A 24,213-nucleotide genomic window follows, 5' to 3' on the forward strand; every position below is an offset into this window, starting at 1 on the left:
TCACATGGCATACAGATCACCAGAGGATCAGATTTTTCATTTTGCTCTTAGAACTTTGGGTCTGTCTAATTGTTGCATTTATAATAATGGTCATGGGCAGTCTTCAGATGTCAGCAACTCAAATTAAAAGACACCCCAAGCTCTTAGTCAGTTCAACCAAAGGCCACAAAGAAATTGCAAGCCAAATCCTTACCTAACCTTTAACTTTTGCATCTATTGTTCCATGTGAGTGGAGGCTGATTTGACTCAGCAGAACAAAACAAGGAGATAGAGCCAAGAGTAAATTGAGCACTGACTGTAATATGAAGTAATTATCATCTCTGATGTTCAACTCCACATGTTTATTTCATCAAAACAGCCTCAGGATTTTTTTTGCATTTATTCACAGTAAAAATAAATGCAGTCATTCAGAAGTTATACAACATTGACACCCCAATTCCTTTATTAGGTTTAATTGAGTTCCACATAAGATTTTGCTTGAGAGAAAAAATAAATTCATTGCTAAGGATAATCAAATCTAACAGAGCCTCACCTCCTCTTTCACTAGTGATTGTTTGGATCTTGTGGAGAAACTTTGTCTTGGTCAACCTCAATTGACTCATCCCTAGCAAGGTCAGTTACAGCTCACTGCCTGAAGGACAAGACACTGAACCAAACAAATGTTGACAATCCTATTTGAAAAATCAACAATTCCCTGAGTTCATAAAGTGCCAAGAACAGAATCTTCTCGGATCTGGTGTGTGGTAGTTGACTTCCATTGATTAAATCTATCTCATCGTGTGAGGCCCACATGAATAAAACACATACAGGCCAGAGTCCTTCCAGAAAAATGCAGCTGTCCACCTCAAGAGACAAGTAAGCACTGTGCTTTTGAGTTTCATTGAAAGAGTCACATTCAAGCCATTCCTCCCCCAACACTAGCTTTATTACCACGGCTGCAAGTTCCACAGGAGAAAACCACAAAGTATGCTCAAAGTAGGGGTTCAGTCTGTTCCAATGATGTGACAAATAGAGAGCCATTGAAGGGCAGCACAGACAGACAACTTATCTTCTGTGCTTCTCCTGAAACCACGGTAAGAACTGAAGGTGCGAATCAAGGCAGCCTCCAGAGAGGAGAATGCCTAGCTATGGAGCAGGGTAGTGACATGGGTCCACACAGAAACAGAATCTTCCTGGTATTCATTCCAGGGTCCAGTGGACGTGGGCTGGAGAAGGGAAGAGACTTATTTCCTTCTTTTACATTTACCCTGCCTGCCAGACAGGAAGACCACCCATTTTCTGGGAAAACCATTAGACTCTGAAATAAACACCCATTCCAACATGGATGCTGAGATCTCCTGAAAGTCATTTAAACTCTTTTGTGTACCAGGTTCTCCCATTTGTAATAAGAGACTACAAATGTCAATAATGCTGCAATATGTAGTCAGTTTTTGAGAATTTCTGAAACTCCATCAATCTCATCAATTTCATTTAATCCACGTAAAATAGGGTAGGATAATTAAGATCTGTGATATGTGGGTAGTTGGTAACTGTTATATCTCAACTTGAGAGAAGAAAACAAGTTTAGAGGGAGACTAGATCCATGATACACCGAAGAGTGAGGTTTTCAAATATTCACCTTTACCTGTGGGTCACAGGCTTTTGTTTTAGGGATGAATACAGTGATTGATTATCCAATATCAAATGGCCAACCCTGAAAATACATACACAACTACCATTATATAGACTGAGCAGGGTGTACTTACATATTTTTATATCTATGAAACATCTGCATGGATGACATATATCATAGATATAAAACGACAATTAGTGGGAAAGAGGCCATGAATTTGAAAGAGGGAGAGGAGGGGTGCATGGCAGAGTTTGAAGGGAGGAAAGGAAAGGGGAAGTGATACTGGTAGCTCAAGCATCCACACTGGCCTGCTTGACGGGATTCGCTCTCAGCTACACCACTAAGAGCAGCTCCTGTGCACATTCACTGTGTTCCCTTTTAAAAGGGCCCCGCCCACCTCCCATCTCCCTCTCTCCCTCCCTCCCTCTCCTCTCTCTCTCTCTCTCTCTCTCTCTCTCTCTCTCTCTCTCTCTCTCTCTCTCCCACCCCTCTCTCTCCCTTTCTGTCTCTCTCTCTGTCTCTCTGTCTGTCTCTGTGTCTCTCTCTCTCTCTCTCTCTTCTCTCTCTCTCTCTCTCTCTCTCTCTGCTTCTCTGCCTGTCTCATGGTCGCTCCCTCCCCCTGCCTCTTCTCTTCTGAGGGTTCTCCCCCAGAGGCTGGTCTCCCCTCTCCCCTTCTCCTTTTCCCATTCACTTTTCCCTCTATCCACTAAGTCACTTTGTGTATTAGAGTTAGATCTTGGACCCACTGGCAGTGGCCTCATATATTGTCCCAGTCACGCCATTGTCACCTATACTAAGGGAGTCTAGTTTGGTCTTATGCAGGTTCCCCATTTGTCAGACCTGAGTCACTGATCTCTCGCTGATTCTGTGGGTTTCCCCATCATGGTCTTGACTCCTTTGTTCATATTATTGTTCCTCCCTCACTTCAGAACCCATTCTATAAGGAGAGATACCTTGCTTAGCCTAGACACAGGGGTGTGGTGGGTTGGTCCTGCCTCAAGGAGATGATGGGACAGACTTAGTAGACTTCCTAGGGGAGACCTTACCCTCTCCAAGGAGCAGATGGAAGGTGGGGAGAGCAACAGGAGGATAGGAGGGGGGGAGGACTGGGATTGGAATGTAAAAAATAAATTAATAAATAAGTGCCAAAATAAACCCTCTACCCAAGCTCTATCATATATGGTGTCTTTGTCTCCCACCGCTTTTTAAAATTACCATAGATACAACTATGTTATTACCATGAAAAAATAAATTCAAAATGTTCTGGTTTTTAATTATGGCTATTACAAGATTTTCAGGACTTTATTTTTGCTAATATTTAAAATAAGAACCTGACAACTACTATATAATACCATTCATAAACTGACATTTTTAACAAAAACACTTAGAAAAATAAAAGGCAGTATTTTTCCAATGAAGGATAATTGGTAACCATTAATACAAATATTAACGCAAATATACAAATATAATCCAGGAGGCAATTTGGGGAAAGGCTTATTTTGATTCACTGTCTGGTGACAGTACAGACCATCATGGTGAAGAAGACATGACGGCAGCAAGATCTCCAGCTATGGCCACATAGAAATAGTGACATTTCTTTGACCTTCTCTTTTCCCCTCTTTTATTCAGTATGGGACCCTAGCCTATGAGGTGGCACCACTTACTTTCCATATAGATCCTCAGTTGCATCTTTCTCCAGAGGCTCACAAAAATATACCCAGAAGTTTGTCTCCTAGGTGATTCCAAACACAGTAGACAAGGATAATCAACTATCACAGCTCTCAGCATGTATTAGTAGCTGCTGATATTAACATGTAGGCATTTTTACTTTGAAGCTTGCTTATGAGCCAGGAGCCTGCGTTTAATACTGTCACAGTATGTGAAATAAAATGCCAACCTTATGATCTGATGTGTGTCATTGTGAGACATCCATTTTCAGGTGAAGAAAATGAGAATCATGCTCTGAATACGGTATGTTCAATTAAATCGTTCTCTTTTCCCCAAGACTTGTACTCATCTTCATGCTCATGAGCTAAACTGATACTTTAACAGCAAAATATTTATGTATTGATATTGTTCTCACTTGAACATCCCATGAAACAAGCCCTAGTCTCTGTGACAGGAGAACATGAGCATTCATGAAATACTACCACTAATACTACATTTCACAATGAAGCAGTAGCCATAAATAAAGCAGCGAAACAGATCATTCAAATTCACAATGTTCCTAAGCAGGATCTGTTTCAAAATTGATGTCTGGGCTCCCATCTAGCATAATCAGTACTGTCTAGTAATAGATATACTGGTCCACTTCAACATAGCAAGGTACTTGAGACAGACAGCTTTGTGAGAACAGATGCTTCCTTACCTCACAGCTCAGCAAGTTTAAGGGCATAGTGCTACCATGTTTGACTCCAGTGAAGACCTCAAGGCCAGCGGCATTGTGAGAGGGAGAATTCGGGTTGACAGGCAGGCAGCACAGCCCCTCTCGCTATGTTCCTATTGAATTTCCACATCTTCCTAGGGCCATCAGAACACTGAAAAACCCCAGGGAACAAACTCAAAGCATATCCAAGTCATAGCAGGAACTAACCTTTATAAAGTCATTAGTTTAAGGCATCATGTGAAATATTTTGCATTCATCACATTACATCCTCACAATGACCTTAAAGACATGTTGAATCATTAATCCTGTTTTACAATCAAATTAACAAAGGCCCACTGGTTAAATCGCTTGCCCAAGGCCCAGTGGGAATGTAAACTGGGCAATCCAATCCTGCCCTCTAACCCTGAGATAAGCCTCTGCATCTCAGATGTGCAATAACGCTCAGAACTTTTGCTTCTAGGAGAGGAATGGCAGTCATTACTCCACCGAAAATTATAAATTATAATGTCACCATTGTAAAGATCATTGTCATACTAGGAAGGCTAAGACTGGAGAACCCAGAATTCTGAAGAGAGAAAATGATGTCTAAGATGAACTGAGAACCTATCGTTTCTTCTCAGAAGGCAATCGCTGATCCTGGACATGGGCAAAAGCTTGGGCTTGGTTAGGTTCAGTGGTCTTGAGTGGAGGAAAGAGGAAATTGTACACATTCAGCAGTGTCCACCTGGTAGGACAAATCACAACCCAGAGGTGCCTCAGCTACCAGAGCTCATAAGGTCACATGGGGATTTTCAAAAACCATTTGGAGCTATGTGGCCTAGAGACAGGGTTTGAGTGCTTATTCTGCAAGCATGAGGACCTGAGTTCAATAACTGAGTACGTAAAAGCTGAACACAACTGCATGTCCCTGGAACTCCAGCATAGAGGGGTGAAGATAGAGCTCCCTGACCAGTCAGCATAGCCAAGACACTGAGCTTCAGGAACTGTAGGAAACCCTGTCTCGGGCAACAACGTGACAGTTAGGAAAGACACCTGATGGTCTGGTTTAGCCTTCATATGGACACACATAAATGAGCAAACCCATGCAAACCCTCATGAGTGTACAACACACACATACACCACAAGCAAAGAAGAGAGATTTGTACCACACGAAATTTCCATCAGAAAACAGCCTACAGCAATTTTTCACACTAGACATTTTTCTTGTTTAGATGCTGTGTTAGGCATTCAAAGAGAATAATACCAACAAAAGATATTAGAAATAAAATAGTCATAAAAATACTTGATTAATCCAGAAGATGATACAAAAAGAAGGATGAGAAGCTATGACAGAGAATGTGACTATCAAGACATGGACTTTATTACTAATGAAATTATCCATAAATTCGCTGTTCGTTCCAGTTCATTGACAGCAATTATCAGTCTAGACTTTAAAAAGAAGTGAAAAAAAAGACCCAGCGATAGGCTTTTTGTGAAACACATTGACAAAGATGTTATAGCTGTGAGACAGAATGACATGCACTCACGTGTGTATCGAAAGGCAGTCAGTGTGGCCCTAGTAGCTTTAAACAGAGGCAGGATTGACTATAGAGGGAGCCATCATTACAGTCATCATCAAAGACTTTCTGCATTGTAGAAATCGGAGTTCAGCAGGAAGATGTGACCATCTCAAATTTGTAGACACTTACTAGCACAGCTTTAGAAACGCATCGCTCAGATTTCAGAGTGAAATTTGTAGACATTGATACAGCTTCGGAAATGTATTGTTCAGGTTTCAGCATGGAAAAGCAGCAAAGAACCAGTGATACTATTTGCACAAATCGACCTGTCTAGATCTCCAGGCTCTATTCCTTATACACAGTCAGTACTATGCCTATGTCTCACCTACCGCCTCTCAGAGGCTGTTGTTACCATGACAGTAACTGCCAGGGTCCCATGGGACTCCCACAGCCCATTTTATGATGCTGTGAAATGCACAGTTGGAGGGAAGGAAGTTGCCTCAAGCACAAGAATATACACACTAAGTCCTTTGGGTTTTATCTCTTTTACCTGGATCAATAGTACTCGACTTAGAACCCTTTGTAATTGAAGTGATAACGAATAACAGGCCATATTTGCTTTGCAGGAGGATAAGTCTTGTGGGAGCCTAATGTTTGGCACAGTTTGATTGGCACATGTGCAAACAGTACACCTTCCATCCTTGGGCAAGGAGTTGATTAGCAATCTGAATTTTTTTAAAAAGCTGAAAGACCATTATTTATGGTTTTGTGCAGACTGTGTTTTCATTCCTGCTAAACTTTGCCCTCTTAAAAGGTTCTTAATCACACCTAGAGATTTGTTATTCCCCTTCAGTTTGAAGGTGATTTGAGACATAGGCAGTATCAAGGTTAATCTTTATCAAAATTATGAGGAAGTCCTGCCTGCTACATGTCAGGCTAAACTGAACCATAGAATTGCTGTTACCATCCACTGTTGTTGGGTGGCCTGTTCTTTGAGTTTTAGTGCTTTGGGAGAGATCCTGGTACCCGAAATTCCCTCAGGAAAAAAAAAAGAAAGCTTCTTGACTTGAAACTCTTGTGTTTTAGGAAAGGGGAACAGGAAAACAGAAACATGTGTCCTATTGCAGAAGGAAGTACTTTGTCAACATGGAAAATAAGTGGGATAGATTTTGATTTAGTAGAGCCTAGTAAGAATCAAGGGAGAAAAAAATCTAAAGAACATTGCTGCATGAACATTGGCTATATTTGTAATGCACCAAGACAATTAGGAGTGTGTTAAGGGATCTTTATTTTGTAAGAAATGATGTTTAGTATACCAGGTACTAGTATACTCTGCTAGTCATCTGGCATGGCCATGTATATTACATAACACAGTCCTAGAGTTTCACAGGACTGTAGTTTGGTGTTGTCTTTCATTCGTTTTCCAATGTTGTTTGATTCTAAACTTTCCTATCACAACTGTATGAACAGCTAAGAAACAATACTAGGCAGTGCCACCTGATTTTGTTCTGTTTGGGAACACTCAGTATTGTTCATCTGTTCATGACTGTCCATAGTGAATTTACTGTCTTTCCTGCAGAAACATCTTAGAATATTCCTTCGATCTTGTTGCAAGAGAAACAGAGCAACAAATGGTAGCCTCCAGGAAAGGAAGAACATTCTAGGGAAAGGAAAGATGACATAAGAAAGCTGAATCATTGAAAAGGTAGCCGAGGAGGAATAAAAGCAGATACTCCTACGCGATGATGTAACTAAAGTCAGTGAACAGACTTTCTCATCAGGTAGCATTTATGAGAATTGAAAACTATGATACAGAAAGGAATCCACAACTCCAGCGCCACACAGTACACCTACAAATAACCCATGTCTTTTATATGAGCATCAAGTGACTGTACTCCTCTCCTCTTTGTAAAATTTGCTTGAGGTAAAGCTATGACTACCTTGTAAAGCATAGTAGGAGAGAATATAGGACTTAGCAGCAGAGTTCAAATTTCAGGTCTATAGCATTAAAATGACTCTATGACATATGTTATACCCGTAAGCCAGTGCATTGCTCAATTGTCATCAAAGAAGCTTCTTACAGTAGAATAGTAATTAACATAGGGTACAGTGTGCAGAAAATAAGAGACATCACAGTGCTCAACCCTGAATAGAATGTCTCTAGCACACCCATCCCTCCAAAGCTCAGGGATCTATGCAGAAGAGGCAGTAAAATGATTGTAAGAGCCAGAGGTGATAGACAGCTTCATATAAATGGTGTTTTCCAGACTTAGCAGAGTTGATGGATGTATGAACTCCCAAGGAGTGTGACAGCATGTACAGTCTCAAGCTAGACAAAATACCAACTTGGAGAAAGCCAGCCAAGAGGCTAATTGCAATTGATAACTGCTGGATTTAGGAAATCAGTTGTTCCTCAACGTCATGCCATTGAGTCTATCAACCACACTAAGGGGCAGGGCCTATGCTCAACACAAATCATATTTCATGGTTTGGGGTCTTTGTGGAGGAGGGGTGGCAAATTGTGCTATATTTTGTTTAGTGTGGGCTTTCTTTTTTTAAGAGAATGAACACAAAGTTGAGAGCCATACTGGGGATGCCTGGGAGGAGATTGGGGAGAAGAAAGAACATGATGAACTCATATGACACACCCAAAAACTGAACAGAAAAGTAAAAGAAAAATTCCAGTTCTGCCACTCATAAACTGAGTAACACTGGAGAATTAGTTAAGCTGTTTGCATTTTAGATGATGCTGGTTCCTTAAAATAGTAGTAGCATCTCTCTGTGAATTCAGTGGAGATGAATTATTTTAAACATGAGAAGACCTTGAAAAATATCTGGAATGAAGTATTTGGTACACCAGTTGGTTAAATCAGCTAACCAAATTCTAACAGAATATATATAGAGAGATAGATATATAACACACATATATTTCTCATCTGGGGTATTAGTCTAGCCCTTAACTAGGCTGAGCTATCTCTGAAATTCTATACTTCTCATTCATTGTCTAACTTTTCTTTTTTAAATCTATTCTATACGTCCAAAGTGTGAAAGTAATATATTTACTAGGTATTCTTGAGGAGGTACCTTGCATTTATATATGCGAGTCCATTTATCAAAGATAGATATTTTATAAAATTAGAGCTGTTGCCACATCTAAGAGGACACATTTGCATCAGTGTCTCTATGGGACATTACCACTAGCAACTCAAAAAGAAAAGAAAGAAAGAAAGAAAGAAAGAAAGAAAGAAAGAAAGAAAGAAAGGAAGGAAGAAAGAAAGAGAGAGAGAGAGAGGAAGGGAGAGAGGGAGGGAGGGAGGGAGGAAGGAAGGAAGGAAGGTAGGAAGGAAGGAAGGAAGGAAGGAAGGTAGGAAGGAAGGAAGGAAGGAAGGAAGGAAGGAAGGAAGGAAGAGAAAAATTCACCCATGCCCCATCAAGATGCTACCTCAAGACAGAGTGTTATAGCAAATGCTGAAGTTCCAGACTTGCCAAAAATTAAGCTAGATGCTCACGTTCCTCAGATTCTCACCTTTTTCAGAACAAGCTCAAAGCCACATTAGAGGGCAAAGCAAGCCGAGCGGTGATGGTGCACGCCTTCAATCCCAGCACTCAGGAAGTAGATGCAGGCAGATCTCTATGAGTTTCAGACCAGCCTGGTCCACAGGGTGAGTTACAGGACAGCTAGGACTGTTACACAGAGAAACCCTATCTCAAAAATAAATAAATAAATAAATAAATAAATAAATAAATAAATAAAATAAAACCAAACAAATAAAAAAGAGTACAAAGCAAACCAACCAAAATTTCTAACCCCAGTAAAAGATTTCTGTTAATCATAGGTCTCCTTCCTTTAGCTGCCTGGAGGAAGAAAGAAGCCAGAAGAAAGAGAAGAGTTGCCCTTGACCCAGATGGGTACATCCCACTGGTCCTCTTGTCTCCCTTAAAGCTCTTTTCTCCCCCAGGATGGCATCCTCAGGTGACACTGGGGCTCTGAAATCCAGGAACCCGCATGTGAAGAGTGTGTGTTCCTGACCGAGGAAATGTCAAGCGGCAATAACAAGAGCTGACATTTAGCAAGCACTCACTGTGCCAGCCGTGTTCTTAGCCATCCATTTGTGGGAACCCTTGTCTTAACTGAAGCAACCCTCTGTGCCACCTCCCTTAACTCTCCTGTGAAGAGGGGGAACTGTGAGCTACAGATGGGTAGGAACCCTGACTCAAATGTACGAGACTAGTAAAGGAGACAGAGAGAATTGAAATCCAGGCCATGAACTCTGGAGGGCAGCCTCGAAATTAATTGTTCCTCTGAATGTGGTCCAGCCCATGACCTGTTTGTTGGCAGTTCTTGATGAGATAAGAATAGAATCTGTGAGTGAGCACCAGGAAACTTTATAGCTATTTGCTTTCTGCCTGGCATCCAAGAGTACTCTCAGCAGTGTCCTCTCCGTGCACAGAATACAGAGCAGTTCGGCACTGTGGAACCTACACCATGAAGGACACATGGCATGAACTGTCCAAGCACAGTAGAGAAACATATAGAGCCTTCAGTCACTGGAAATTTGCAAACAAGTTTTTCATCGGAGAGGGTCTAATAAGTTCTGGTTGAAAACACCATGCACATGGCTGAGCGTTTGCCGAAAATAAGACAAACTATTGAGGCATGCGTCTGTGTAGGGAAGGGAACATGGAATCAGAAGCCACGTGATAATAAGCAATGGTCCTCATCAATGATTAGATAGAATGGCATGTTAGAAGTTAATAAGTACCGCAGAAGAGTTTTGAAAGTAAAGCAAGTGACAGGCATCCTGAGCTAAGAAAGGGCATGTGCAGTGTTTCACACCATGGACAATAGACCAGAATGCTGTCAATTTTTCCTAGGAGGATAATTCTATTGGTGAATGTTTAACTTTTCATAGACTTCTCCCTGCCCATCCCTATCATATGCTTTGGCCATAAAACTGTTTTTCTGAATCAATGCAGAATAAGGCAATTCATTCAATGCTAATGAAGAAAGCCCAGTTTGTTGCAATACATACTAAATTATGGTTTGGAATAGATACTATCCAAAATGTCTTCAACTTTGAAATCCAGTGACTCTGATGGAAAGAACTGTTGTATATTGCTCTCGGGGGATAAAAGGGATCAACCCTTTACATCAGAGAACTTCCCCTGCTATGAGTCACTCATCCTCTCATGTGTTTAATAAATATTTATTGATCATCTCTTATGAGTCACTCACCATCTGAGGGACTGATGCTGCAGACACTTTAGGTATAGAATCAGCTGGCAGCATCTCAGAGTTCAGGAAAAGACCTAGACATATAAACAACAAAAGAATGAAAACACAGATCTTAAATGCTGTGACAGCTCTCTGTAAAAGAGCATCATTTCCTTTCAGGCAGCAAGACAATCCATGCTTTAGCCACACTGAGAGGTGTGATGCATGGCTTAGGTATTGAAGGATGGAGAAGAGTTGGCCCTCCTGAGTGTGGGAAAATAAAGGCAGTTTATGCAAGGAAATAGAAAGACATCAAATTAGGTGATGCACTCATAGAAAACAATTTTAAGCTGGTGGAAGGGTGGTATGTCCAAATAGAGGTTAGAAGAGAAAAAAACAGAAAATACCAACGGTAATAGAATACAGAAAAAAAAATGATTTTTGTGTAGTTGTGCTAGAAAGTATCTGCTTTTTCCTCGGAATATGATTTTTACATACACCTCCACCAATGCTATCACTTTTATTCTCTTTGGTCCTCATTTATAACAAGGTATAGAGTTCTCGGGTCACTCAATCATTGAATTGTTTGCCATTAGATCCGCAATGGCCAGCTCAATGCTTAGAACATAGATGCATTCATGTTTAGATGAATGTGTGAAAGAACTACCAACTGCAAGAACAAATCCATCAGCAATGCTATCCACAGCCCTGTTTGTAATTTCTCTAATCAATAAGGTTTTTCTGTAGGTTTGATGAACCATTTGTCTGTATCACTCGACAAAAGATAGGTGTGAGTCAAAAACAGATATATCTGTATTCTTGAGTATGTTTACAGAAATGAGTCTGCAGTATGTCAAAGTCTTCAAGGGTCTGTGAGCCAAAGTAGAAGACAAAGAAGAGATTTGCTTGGGAGAACCTTGACATTACAATCACTTATGATGACTGAAGGTTGCCTGTCTATTTCCACCCACTCTCTCCAGTTCTTTGTCTGTTTATTAGAAGGAGTTACATTTTCCTGACACAACACTGTGCTGTGGACACGTGTCTGGATGGATCCCTCACAAAAGGAATAGACTCTCGGTGGAAGGCAGCCACCCTCCTCTTGGAACAACCCTCCTGGGAGAAGGTTCCAAAAGTACTCATTGTTCAAAAGGACTTTCCCAAGGCTCCTCCACATCCCAGGAATGACTTCATCCTCTTACAAGGAAATTTCTTACAGTTCTTTTATTATGCAGGCTTTACACTGCTTTTTAAAAAGCAGCACAGATACCCTGATAAATCCCTGTGCCTCAGGTACCCATCTTTTGTCATAAGGATTTTGCCAACATCATCATAGATCTATGAGACCCCCACCTCCTTTCAGTTTTCATTATTTATTTCATGGCTTGCTTGATTGGTTGGAAGCAAATGCCAGATGCCAGGTCATTTTGTGTGCAAATGCTTCAGCCTGAATTTCTGACTGATAAGGTCATGTTTTGTTTATATGGTTTCCTTAGCACCATCACAGTACTGCACCTAAAAGATCCAACACGAATGTCTTATTTCCATCTCATATGCTGTCCACGTTCAAATGGTCCTAATTGTTCAAGTATCTCATGTCATCTTACAGTCAGCTTATATGTATCAGGACTGAACAAGAGCCATGTGTCAAGCTTTTTGTTGCTGTTTTTTAGGATGGCTTGCTTGAAATACTCTCCCCCAGACTAGAGACCAAAGCTGAAATATTCAGAAAAGAGGGTGAAAGAAAAAAAGCTGTCACAGCACAGCCTGATGTGATAGCACCATTTTTTCATAAAGATTTCCACTCAGTGCCTGTTGGTGGCAATCCATAATATGCAAATGAGGAGTGCCATCAATACATCTTAAATACAGAGGCCTTCATGTTCCTCTTTCCCAGAATACAAATCAACAGAGGCATACTCAGGCGAATGCTCAAAAAGGGTCATTCTAGTGAACCACCCCTTTTACTGTCTGTATGTGACTCAGTTTTATTTCTCCTAGCAATTGGTACACAAAGATACACCACATATGTCTACATAGTCCTTTAGAGATCACACAGTGTTTCCCCAACTATTCAATTACTACCATAGGAAGACTCTCACACAGGCTGGAGAAAGGGCTGAATGGTAAATCAGAAAAAGCAGAGTTCAGATCCCTGTTACCCATGTAAATGCTCAGAGAACAAGATGGCCCACTTGTAATCTCAGTGTTCCAGAGGCAGGAATCAGAGATCCTGTAGCAAGCCAGCAAGACTAGTCAAGTTGGTGGGCTCTGAGTTCAATGGAGAGACCAGGCCTCAGTGTATAAAGTAGACAGTGATAGAGGAAGAGACTTGGCATTAACCTCTGTCTCCACACACATGTACATGTGTGGGCATACAAACACGTATGTTCCATCCATATGTGATGGAGATGTCTTCTGTATAAATGTTTCTCTTATTAGTTGATGAATAAAACACTGTGGACAATAAAGTCAGGAAGACAGGCGGGGCTAAGAGATGAGAATTTTGGAAAATGTAGGCAGACACAATTGCCATGTATTGGAGGAAGGTGTAATAGGTCCGGACCCTTCTCCAGTAAGCCAAGACCACGTGAAAATACGTAGATTAATAGAAATTGGTTAATAATTGGCTAGCCAATAAGAAGCCCTAGTCAATTAGCCAACAATTTCATAATTAATATCGTGTCTGTGTGTTTATTTGGGGATGAAGCTGTTGTGGGACCAGGCTGACTTGTGAGGTGAAAACTTTCAAGGAGCACATATGTGAACACGCTCACATAGAAACCATTCTTTATAAGACAATGTTGATTCTTCTATGACTTTCAAAATGAGGCTGTGAAGGAAGATTGGATGGATACAATCTTCACTGTTTTACAGATGCTTACCTAGCATCAATAAGAAATAACCAGGCTCTCACAGAGAGTCAGTACAGTTTAACATTGCATGCTAGCTCAAATGATATAAAGAGCAATTATCTTTTGACCAAATACACTACACTTTAAATTAATGCATAAATACCTAAATCCAATATCCTGCGAAACATATTTAGGTCATCTTTCATTGGGAAAAATATTATCCCTCTTAAGACTCCTCTCAACTTTGTTATAACCCTTGGTAACCATTGCCTAGGAAATCATGTACTCTCATGGAAGACAGAGATGCCTTAATTTTCAAGCAATGTATCCCACTAGCCCTAAATGCAAATTTTTGCAAATTAGCCAAGTAGTTCTTACATCCAGGTCTGTCTTTCTGTTTCCATTAACTTGAAAGGTTCATACTTTCCAACTCCCTCCACAGCTGGGCATTGTCATGTGGATATTCTAGTTAGTAGTCTGGAAAGAAGTGCTGGGCATCCCTTCTAGACTACCCTAACTAGTCTAAGACCTACTTAAATATAAGACCATCTGGAATATTCCTCCTCTATTCCAGAAATTGTAGAGGTGGCCTTGAGCTGAAATTGCAGCACCAAAAACCTAGACATCCTGAAATCATGACAGATCTAAGAAAACAGATGAACGGAAAGTGACCTTTTGGTTAAGTCACTCTGATTTGGGAGTTTTATTTATCTTGATTGTTCCCATTGTTCTTCAAGACATTTCACTACTTATCTTGTGGAAACTGGGACAAAACCCACACAGCTGAATAGTGTGTGCAGTTGCAGTTGGAGCTGGGTAACATGCTACTGTAACACTGTTTGCCACTTCCAGGTCCACTATGTGATAGAGAGATACTGTCTCATAGTGTGCACTCAAATGCTATCAGTGGTTAACTATACATGGAGAAAGACTACAGACTAATTTCAGTGCGAGGCAGCTCTGGTCCTCACTCCTGTGAGTTCTAAAATCTATCCATAGAAAAAATACTCAAAGTGGGCTCCAGAGATGGCTCAGTGGTTAATAGATTGCAGTGACTGCTCTGAGTTCAATTCCCAGCAACCACATGGTGGCTCACAACCATTTATAATGAGATCTGGTGCCTTCGTCTGGCCTTCAGGCATACATGCATGAAGAGTACTGTATACATAAAAAAATAAATCTTAAAAAATACTCAAAAATATACACTAAGATATGTTTTTAAGAAACCCAGATTGCTTCAGATCATGTAACAGGGGAACATACTGTATGTATGCTGAAAGTCCTGGAAATCTGTGTTAGCTATTTTTCATGACTGTGACAAAATACCTAGTAGAAGCAATGTAAAAGCAGAAAGGTTATTTGAGTTTATGGTTTTAACAGAGATTTCAGTCATTTGTGACAGGGAAAACATGGCAGTAGTTGTGGCTCCATCTGTGCCCTGGGAGTTATGCCCCTGGTTTAGGCAGGAAAGAAAAATGGCACTGGAAACAGGATAGAACTACAGTCTTCAAAGTCCTGTCCCAGTGACTGGCTTCTGCCAGCCAGTCCCTACCTGCAAACATACCCACAGGCTCCCAAAACAATAACCTCCATTGGGAAACAGGTGTTTGAATATAAGCTTGTAGGGGTTGTTGCAGAGTCAAGTCATAGCACTATACCTCTATGGACTGTTGAGACTGGAACTTGAAAGGTAAATGAAAAGAGAGATGGGCTCTAGAAAATGAAAAAGGCCTCTAAAATATGATGGCATTTTGAAAGGATTGGGAGTTACACCTAGTAGAGAAACACCAACCTGTTAAAGATTTGCTTTTACAATTCAGAAACTTGTAAGTCACTGAAGTTGTTTAAATAATAGTAATTAGGAAATTACATAATCAGATTTTTTATCATATAAAATGTTATGATCCATAATAAAATCAAGAGGCCAAAAGTAGAAACCGGTAAACAGCTTGAAAAGTTACAGCAATAGTCTTAGTAGGAAAAAAAGTAAATTAAATTAGGAATAAAGGGAAGTCACATTGTTTGAGAGTTATTTTGAAAATAGGTATGAGGTGAGTAACTTTCTTATTTACCCAGACCAGGCAGCTCTCATGAACAAAACTCTGAGAGATCTGTGCTACCTTTTAAGATGTGTTTACTCCAAGCAGACACATGTGAGCTTAGCAGTTAAATAAGCCTGAGAATTAAAGAAGATAATGGCATCAACCTGGAAAAGTCAATGCATGGTAATGCCATTTATTTAGAGAGTAGACTCCTGATAAAGAGCACACAGGAGAGAAGAATGGTTCTAATGGAATGGAGAAATAGTATATAATTTTCTGTTATATTATTAATTGTAGCCAACATTGGAGTACCATCTGTGTACATGGAAACATTGTAGAGATTTTGCATATTGGAAATTAAATGTTTGTGTCTCTTGAAATTAATTTGTGGGAATTCTGATCTCCACTATGATAACAATAAGAAGTAGAGCATTTAGGGGTTAACACAATTATGAGGATAGGCCAATTGTAAGAGTAGAAGCCTCATGAAAGAGATTAGTACCCTTCTGTAATTAAGTGAAATTCCTTGCTTCCTCTTTCTCTCCTCTACACACATGAAGATCTAAAATGATCAGGGAATGTGTTCATTCGAAAAACAAGGATTCATTCCTTACCAGACATTGTAGTTGCTGGTAATTTGATCTTGGACCTCCCCATTCAGATTCATGAAAAACAAATTTGTTGCTTAAATAACCCAATCTATTGTATTCTGATATAACAGCCTGAGCAGAATATGACGTGTGTGTGTGTTAATTATTTTGCTTCTCTTGGCAACAACATAGCTAGAATCATCGTTATAATATTATAATTAACATATAATTAACCTTAAGGGAGGAAGTATTCATTTGAGTCATGGTTTCAGAAAGCCACATAGTCTGTTAGGCACACACACACATAAGCAGTTATCATCATGGTAGCAGTCACATGTGGCTACAGAGAGCTATTCACCTCACAGAAGACAGAAGGCAGAGGACTAGACAAGAAGTGGCCAGGTACAAGATTCCCCCAAGGACTCATTCCAAGTCAACTTGCTCCAGCTAAATCTCATCTCCCATGTTTCTACAGCCTCCACAGTAGCACCATCAGCTAGGGACCCAGGACTGAGCACATACATCTACTGAGAAGGATAATATTCAAGACATATGACCCGATGGTGTATCCACTTTCCACGGAAGATGTTAATCTACTTGATGCCCTCCGAAAATGATGAATTCCATGAAGAATCTAAGGATAACCTGACTTTGAAAGTGACCTATCTCTGTTTTCTAGAGTGTGACCTTGGGCAAGTTCCAAGGAATTTGCACAGCTGAATCACATCAGAGCCCCAAGTTACACCCCCAGCTTCTCTCCCGATCCTGGCTGTGCCAGACTGGCCTCAGACATTTCCTCAAACAGAAGAAGCATTGATTTCACTTGCCATACCCTTGTCTTTTGACACTCCATGTCCTCTGTTTGCTTGAATACTTGCTCTCTTCACTGCTTCAGTCTCTGCTCCATTGAAGTCTCTTCAGAGTGTGGGAGGAGTGTCTTAAGTGTCTTGTTTATCTTGATGATATAATTCATATGGGTTTCTTTTTTCTCCTTCAAGTAAGTAGATCAAAAGCTCCACGAAATCAGATTTCTCTCACACACTCATTGTTGCTCCTGGAGGAGGCTAGCCAGAATAATGTTTGGTACATGGCAGATACTAAGTGAGGGAAATATCCATATATAGTTAAAGCTGGGGCCCAGAGAAACTAGTCTTCATAAACATAGGAACTGATCTGAGTGGGGAATTAAATGCATAAAACCTAGACATAAATTAGAAGTTCTTTTCAGGTGAGAGGGGGGCACATTACAGGCATTACAGACAAAGTAGGTAGACAGATGTACTTGGGGGTGCTCACCTATAATTTTATCACTTACAAGGTGATAAAGGCAAGAGACTCAGGAGTTAAAAAGTATCATCAGACTATAGGGGGGATAAGGAGAGAGGCCATCTTTGCCCTCTGAAGGCATGTTAACAAAAAATAAATACATAAAGTGTAGAGGCTTTATAAGAAGAAACAGGATGCAGAAGCCACAACTTGACTGTGTATTCTATACTAACAGAGACTCTACCAGGGTTCTTTGAAGGCTCTCGTATAAAGATAACAACTTTAGTACACAAGCCAGAAACTGACCAATGTTTCACATGGAAGGCATGGGGTTCCATGGGAGATAGGGGTCCTAACAGGAAGAGGATGTTTCCCAACCATTATCAGAGTGTGAAATGGCAAACACATCTCTGACTTTCCTCAAGCACATAGCTCTGTGTATTTCTTGTAGTATTTCTCTTATTTGGTAAATAAAAAAAATGAACTTTTCTCTGGAAGATCTCAGTAGACTGGTCAGTAAAATAACAGGAAGCACTCAGCTCCATGATGGTGCATCTTAGTCTGGCATAAGGACGCATGTCACTCCTGCACACTTCTCGATGTTGACCACCCCAGATGTTCAGGAAGTCCAGGCAATCTTATGGGAAATTAAGCAGTGGTAAGATTCTGCAGTTGTCCTAGTCTAGACTTCAGTATTGATCATGGAGCAGGCAAATTGGAGGAATGAGGTAGAATGGCCTTCTCATGTCTTAGATGGAAGTGCAAATACTCAGCAGAAAGTGGCCTTTAATGAATGCAAATCTACTTTACAAAGCACCACATCTGTGACTCTTCAAAGCCTGTGCTAATGGGCAGCTGGCCGTCCCTTTCTCTGCCCCCTCTGATTCACTTAGGGAAACTCCTGAGAGCCCACTAAAGGGTTTTATATGTTTCTCATTGATGTTTACTTTACAAATGTTTGTCAAGGTAAGGCATTTGCCTTGGTGTTATGAGAGTGTAAAGGGTTCAAGAAGTGAAAATGACTCATAATGAACAACAAAAAACTGAGAATCCTAACACCTGTGAATGCCAAGTCCAACACACTATATCTTGAAGAACTATGAGACCCCCCCCACTAAGAAAAGTTACAATGACAGAGTGGTTTAGCATCACTGTGTATGCAGTGTCCATTCATGCCTTTATATTTGAATTCTCTGGCTCAGTTTTATCATCTGTATGATAAAATTAATACTTCATCTATTTTATAAATGCTATATTGCCATAATCTGGCATTTCACAATGAATATGTATCTATGGGACCTCTTGTAGTGGATCAGTACTTATCCCTAGCCTAGGAATAGACTTTGGGAGCCCATCCCACATGGAGGGATACTCCCTAAACCTAGACACAAGGGGGGTTGGTCTAGGCCCTATCCCAAAGAATATGACAGACTCTGAAAACCCCCTATGAAAGGCCTCACCCACCCTGGGGAACAGAAAGAGTATGGGATAGATAGGGTGTTAGTTGGTGGGGGGGCAGGGGAGGAAGGGAGGGAAAGGGATCTGGGATTGACATATAAAATAATTTTCTATCTTTTTTTTGGTTTTGGTTTTGGTTTTTCGAGACAGGGTTTCTCTGTTGTAGCTTTGGAGCCTATCCTGGCACTCCCTCTGGAGACCAGGCTAGCCTTGAACTCACAGAGATCCACCTGCCTCTGCCTCCCGAGTGCTGGGATTAAAGGCGTGCACCACCAACACCTGGCAATCATTTTCTTCCTAATTAAAATTAAAAAAAAAGAACTTTTTACCAAATATCTAGATCAACGTAAAACTTGTGACTAACACAAGCTATAGAAAAAAATATGTGAATCATTAATTCCTCAGAATTTGTTGTCAGTATCCATTTTTTAGAGTAAGTCATTCTAAACCTTAAAATAACAAGGTATTTTAAACCTTATAGTAGACTACAGAAAGAAACCGTTGGAATTATAAGGCCCTAGAGATATTGAGTCTAACTGCCCAGAGTTAAATAAAATAAAAATATTACTTTCTCAGCAAATACACAACAAATATTCAGCCTTTCCTCTCAAATTATTCTTACAGCTTTCTTGACATTCAAAGAAGTTACCTCATAATAAGAGATTATTTTCTACGGGGGATTGGTTCTAGAAACTCCATAGGTTCAAAGTCTGTACATTCAAATCTCCTACAAAGGGACTTGTGGGCATCTACATATACTCTCCACATTTTCTTTCAAACTTGAAATTATCTCTAGATTACATATAATACTAATGTAATGTAAATGGTATGCAAATGTTTGTCACACTGCATTAAGAAATAGCAAGAGAAATTGTGATTTATATTTTGTACAGATACAATTTGTTTTCAATATTTTATCTCCATTTAGTTGAATCTATAAACTTGAAATCCAGAAATAAAAATTAACTCTATACTCAATGTGTTTCCATTTGTACATGTTTCATCATCCTAAATGTTGTATCTCAACTTCCTATTTCTTTCTATAGTTTTTTTTCCTCCAGTATTTCAATTCCTTGATCTCATTTTGTATTGTGCAATTTTCTTCTATCCCAAAAGTACTCTGTCTATACAATCTCCCAAATAACAGGGAACTATTAAACCATCATGTCAGTCTTCACTGCAGACCCATCTCCCTTGTGAGTTGGAGCCATCATTAATATTCTTTAAGTATGGCTAATCAAACTTTTCCATAATTCATCCACTAATCATGTCATCTTGGGTAACACTTCTGAAAAGTTTATATATGAAGATATCAAGTAGGTGCTAACAAATCTTTTCCCAATATGTTACTCAAGTAGCAAGGTATGTGAATTGCATGTTTTCTTCAATTTATATAGTCAATTCCATGTTCTTTAAGTTTAATGTTCACAAAAAGTGCAGTCTTGTGAAAGTCTGTGTACAGATTGAAGTAAAGTTCTCAAGCAAGCAAGTCCAGTAAGTTTTCTAGCCCAGGTTTTAAGGTAGATTACATCTAGAATTTTTACCTGTTTGTTGGGATATACTTTACTTTTAATTATTATTTCAATTCCACATGTTTCTAGGTACAACCATAGTTTTTATATGTGTCTGTCTATTGTATAGTGAACAAGTGGGGATTGTTAGCATGTCTATCTCATTTGCTGTGCTTTTTGTTTGTTGGTCTATCTTCAGGTCAACAGTGCAAAATGACAGGAAAGGTCACACAAAGGAGTCTAGTGTTCATCACTGACACTTGGAAATAAGCCATAATATATGACAGTGAACAGACTGGTAGTGGTAGCTGGGATGGCAGCTAGGAATCTGCTATTCCTAGAATATAGTTTCAAGAGAACCGCCCATAAAACAGGGGCAGCTTATCACTTTAATGAGAGTCAATGAAGACCCTTAATAAAGGATGAAATAAATGCTTCATAGCTGCGATAGAGACTTTAGGAGCCTTGCTTTTTGTGCTATATCCTGTACCCGTTTCATCAGAACTGATCTAAGGCGGCAGTGGGTTCTTCAGCCTCATCTCCATCAAATATTAACATGCTATTCTGTTTTGTTTTCTGCTTTGTTAGCTGTAAATGGGGAATAACAATTATTTCTTTGTCACACTCATGGTATTTCAACATGTCTCCAAATCTCACTGCTATACTTACCCACACCTGAGAATTAGGTTAAGGCATCATTTCTAAACATGGAGCAGGAAACAAGGTTTCCCAAATGATATCTAGGATTCTATATCTAGGAGGAGTGAATGACTGAGAAAAGGCAAAGATAGTGAATCTCGCAAAGCCAAATTGCTCACGAAAACTGGACTATGTGTAAGGTCCCTTCCAGAGTTGATAAATAATATCTGATATTCATTTATTCAAAATATACTTGAAGCATATGTTTATTTTCATGAATGCAAGTGACTGCTTTTCTTTGTGTTGTACATAACCAAGTTCCAGCTCCTGTTTTAGTTGTTATAAACTAGAATAGCAGTGCATTCTCTGCTCTTATTAAATTTTTCTTTATATTTGAGGGTTTTATACATGCATACAATGAAATATGATCCTATTTGCCCCTCATTTCCCCCTCTAATTGCTCTCATATTTTCTCAACATGGCTCCTCCAAACATTACATTAACAGTTTGTATAAACTTCTATATCCAATTAATGGCTCCCATACGTGCGCAAGTGTGGGTCCATCCATTAGAACATAGGGAATCTACCAGTGGCCAAATCCTCAATAAAGAATGATTCTCCCTCCCCAAGCAGCTATGTCCTGGCAATATCTCCTTGGTGTAGGCTGAGGCCTAGAGATCCACGACTGCATCTATGCCAGAAGTTTTGCTGGTTGGTCTTGTTTAGGTCTTGTGCAGATAATCACAGCTGGTGTGGCTTGTTCATTGGGATAGTCATGCCATTTCCAGAAGTAGTATTTCATAGTACTCATCACCACCCTTTGGTTCCTGTTTATTGTTGTATGAATTTGTGTGTAAGTGAGTGCAGGTGAACACATGTGGAGATCAAAGTAAAGGGAGCCAGTTCCTTCCTGCTACCCTGTGAGATCCAGTGTTCAAACTGGTCATCAAGGCTATGCACAAGCGCCTCTACCCACTAAGCAATCCTCAAAGCCTACATTCTCTGCTTTCTATGACTATCCTATTCTGCATGGGCATCTCTCATTACCTAATGGCATTACATATCCCATCCATGTGCAAAGCAATTAAAGAGGATAGCAAGCCAGTTGTAAAAAGTGACTTCATAAACTGAAGGCCTCGGTGTGACCACAAACCACATATGACCAATCAGCTTGGTCATACTTTCTATTCAAGGGTAGAATATAATGAGTATAAACTCTTCAAACCCTTCAGAGAAAAGGTGCTATATAAATCCAAGTGATTATTCATGCTATTACCCAACACAAATTTAACTTCCATCCCTTGGAGACTGTCTCATTGCTAATTCCACTGACAGCAGTTGATAAAGTTGACATTTGGTTTTAATGGCATTGGCTAATAAGCTGTCAGAAGTTTTCACAATCTTATCAAGTAATATATTACATTGCAAATATTAAAAATAACTGTTAGAATTAACTTAATCTACTTGGGATAATCCATTGAATTAAGCTGATAGGATAAATTATTTTTTAATATTTTGCCTTAGGGAGGATTACATATTTGTAGGATATGTTTATATTTGTGTGTCTGTGTGTGTGTGTGTGTGTGTGTGTGTGTGTGTGTGGTTTCTCAGTTAGAGTAACTGGCATTTTCATTTGATTCTGAGTATTTGAAAACCTGTATCACCTGATTATACCTAACTCCCTTTATAGTTTCCAATTTCTGAGATCAAGCATTATGATGATGAGAGAGTACCATTTAGAAAGAACTAAAAAATAAAACCAACATAATGACTGCTGTTTAACAAGAACCTTGTTTGAGTTAGTTGTATTCAGAATTATTAATTATACCCTTGCTATTGCCTTCTCATAAAATACTGTCAATTTAAACTCTTACACTTGAAATTGAAAGAAAAATCCAACTCTGAGAAAAACAAAGAAGAACATTTATTGACTTGTATCCAGGCTTGTATACAGAGACTTAGACATAATTCAATCTGGGATTCAGATGACATATCAGATCTTTCTCCCAATCTATGTCCTTTAGATAGGTTCCATTCTCAGAACCTCCAGTGATAGTAACTCCACAAACAAACAAAAATATATTACCCAATATAGCCAGTTCTGTAATTTCAGAAATGATGCGATAAATTTTATTTTATAGTTTTGTTTGACCTGATTGGGTCATGTGACTTAGATCTAATCCAATTATCATGACTGATGAGTAGAATGCACTAGTTTTATTTTTTGGCAAAGTCTTGACCTTCCTGACATATTACACCTGATGTAGAAATCTAGAGACAATATTAACCAAAATCCAAAACCTGAGATCATGAATGGGATAGGGTTATCAATCAATCTTGCTGTAAGAGTGGAATGAAGAATAAGAAAAAGAACAGAGAAGACATGCCAAGAATCATCTGCTGCAGACTTACCTTGATTTATCCCACAAGAAACAGAGATTCAGGGAAGTGAAATAATGATTGGAACATCATACTTCTGAGAAGTAGTGAAGTGGGAATTTACAACAAATCCCCTTTAACTCAAAGCTGACACTCACTGTCCTCTGGGCTACAGAAAATCCGGATGTGTATGCATAACTGGATCTGAGAAAAGGGACATCCTAGATACATACCTCTTTTGAAATAAAGGTTATATAGGCAACAGTGCCATCTGGAATTTAAGAGAGACTATAATTCATGCACGTGCAATTCTTTGATTCTGGGTATCACCTGTTTTCCCTGCCTGTAAGAAGTCAGCAGATTCAAGCAATGAATGCCAGAAAAACATGGCAAGCAATACATATATTCTAGAATGTTAGACAAACCATTGTGTACTTACAAGTATAACTTTCAATTATGGAAAATGAAACAGGACTCTCACCAGCAGCAGAGGAGTGTTGCCTTACTCCAATCCACTCCAGCATAGGCTGTTATCAGAGTTTTTGATCTTAGCCATGTGACAGGTGTAAGATGGTATCACAGGGTCATTCTGAGTTGTATTTTCCTGATGACTAAGGATGATGAGCAATTCCTTAAACATGTTTCAGCATTTGATAATCTTCTGTTGAGAGTCTCTGTTTAGATCTGTACACCATTTTTTATTTGAATTGTTTGGTGATTTGATGTCTGTTTCTTGAGTTCTTTATATATTTTGGAGATC

The 24,213-nt window shown here is 39.5% G+C and overlaps 1 long non-coding RNA gene across 2 annotated transcripts in view; it reads right to left on the bottom strand.

Annotated features, from left to right (window-relative positions):
• Positions 1–23,990, bottom strand: part of LOC113837453 — a 42,252-nt gene extending 18,262 nt beyond the window's left edge. For both annotated transcript variants that reach the window (XR_003488028.2, XR_004771339.1), the window contains exon 1: positions 23,893–23,990. This is a non-coding gene — a long non-coding RNA (uncharacterized LOC113837453). The remainder of the gene's footprint in view (positions 1–23,892) is intronic.
• Positions 23,991–24,213: the final 223 nt, after the last annotated feature.

This window comes from Cricetulus griseus, chromosome 10 (genome assembly GCF_003668045.3).
Source record: "Cricetulus griseus strain 17A/GY chromosome 10, alternate assembly CriGri-PICRH-1.0, whole genome shotgun sequence".
In the NCBI taxonomy this organism is placed as follows: domain Eukaryota; kingdom Metazoa; phylum Chordata; class Mammalia; order Rodentia; family Cricetidae; genus Cricetulus; species Cricetulus griseus.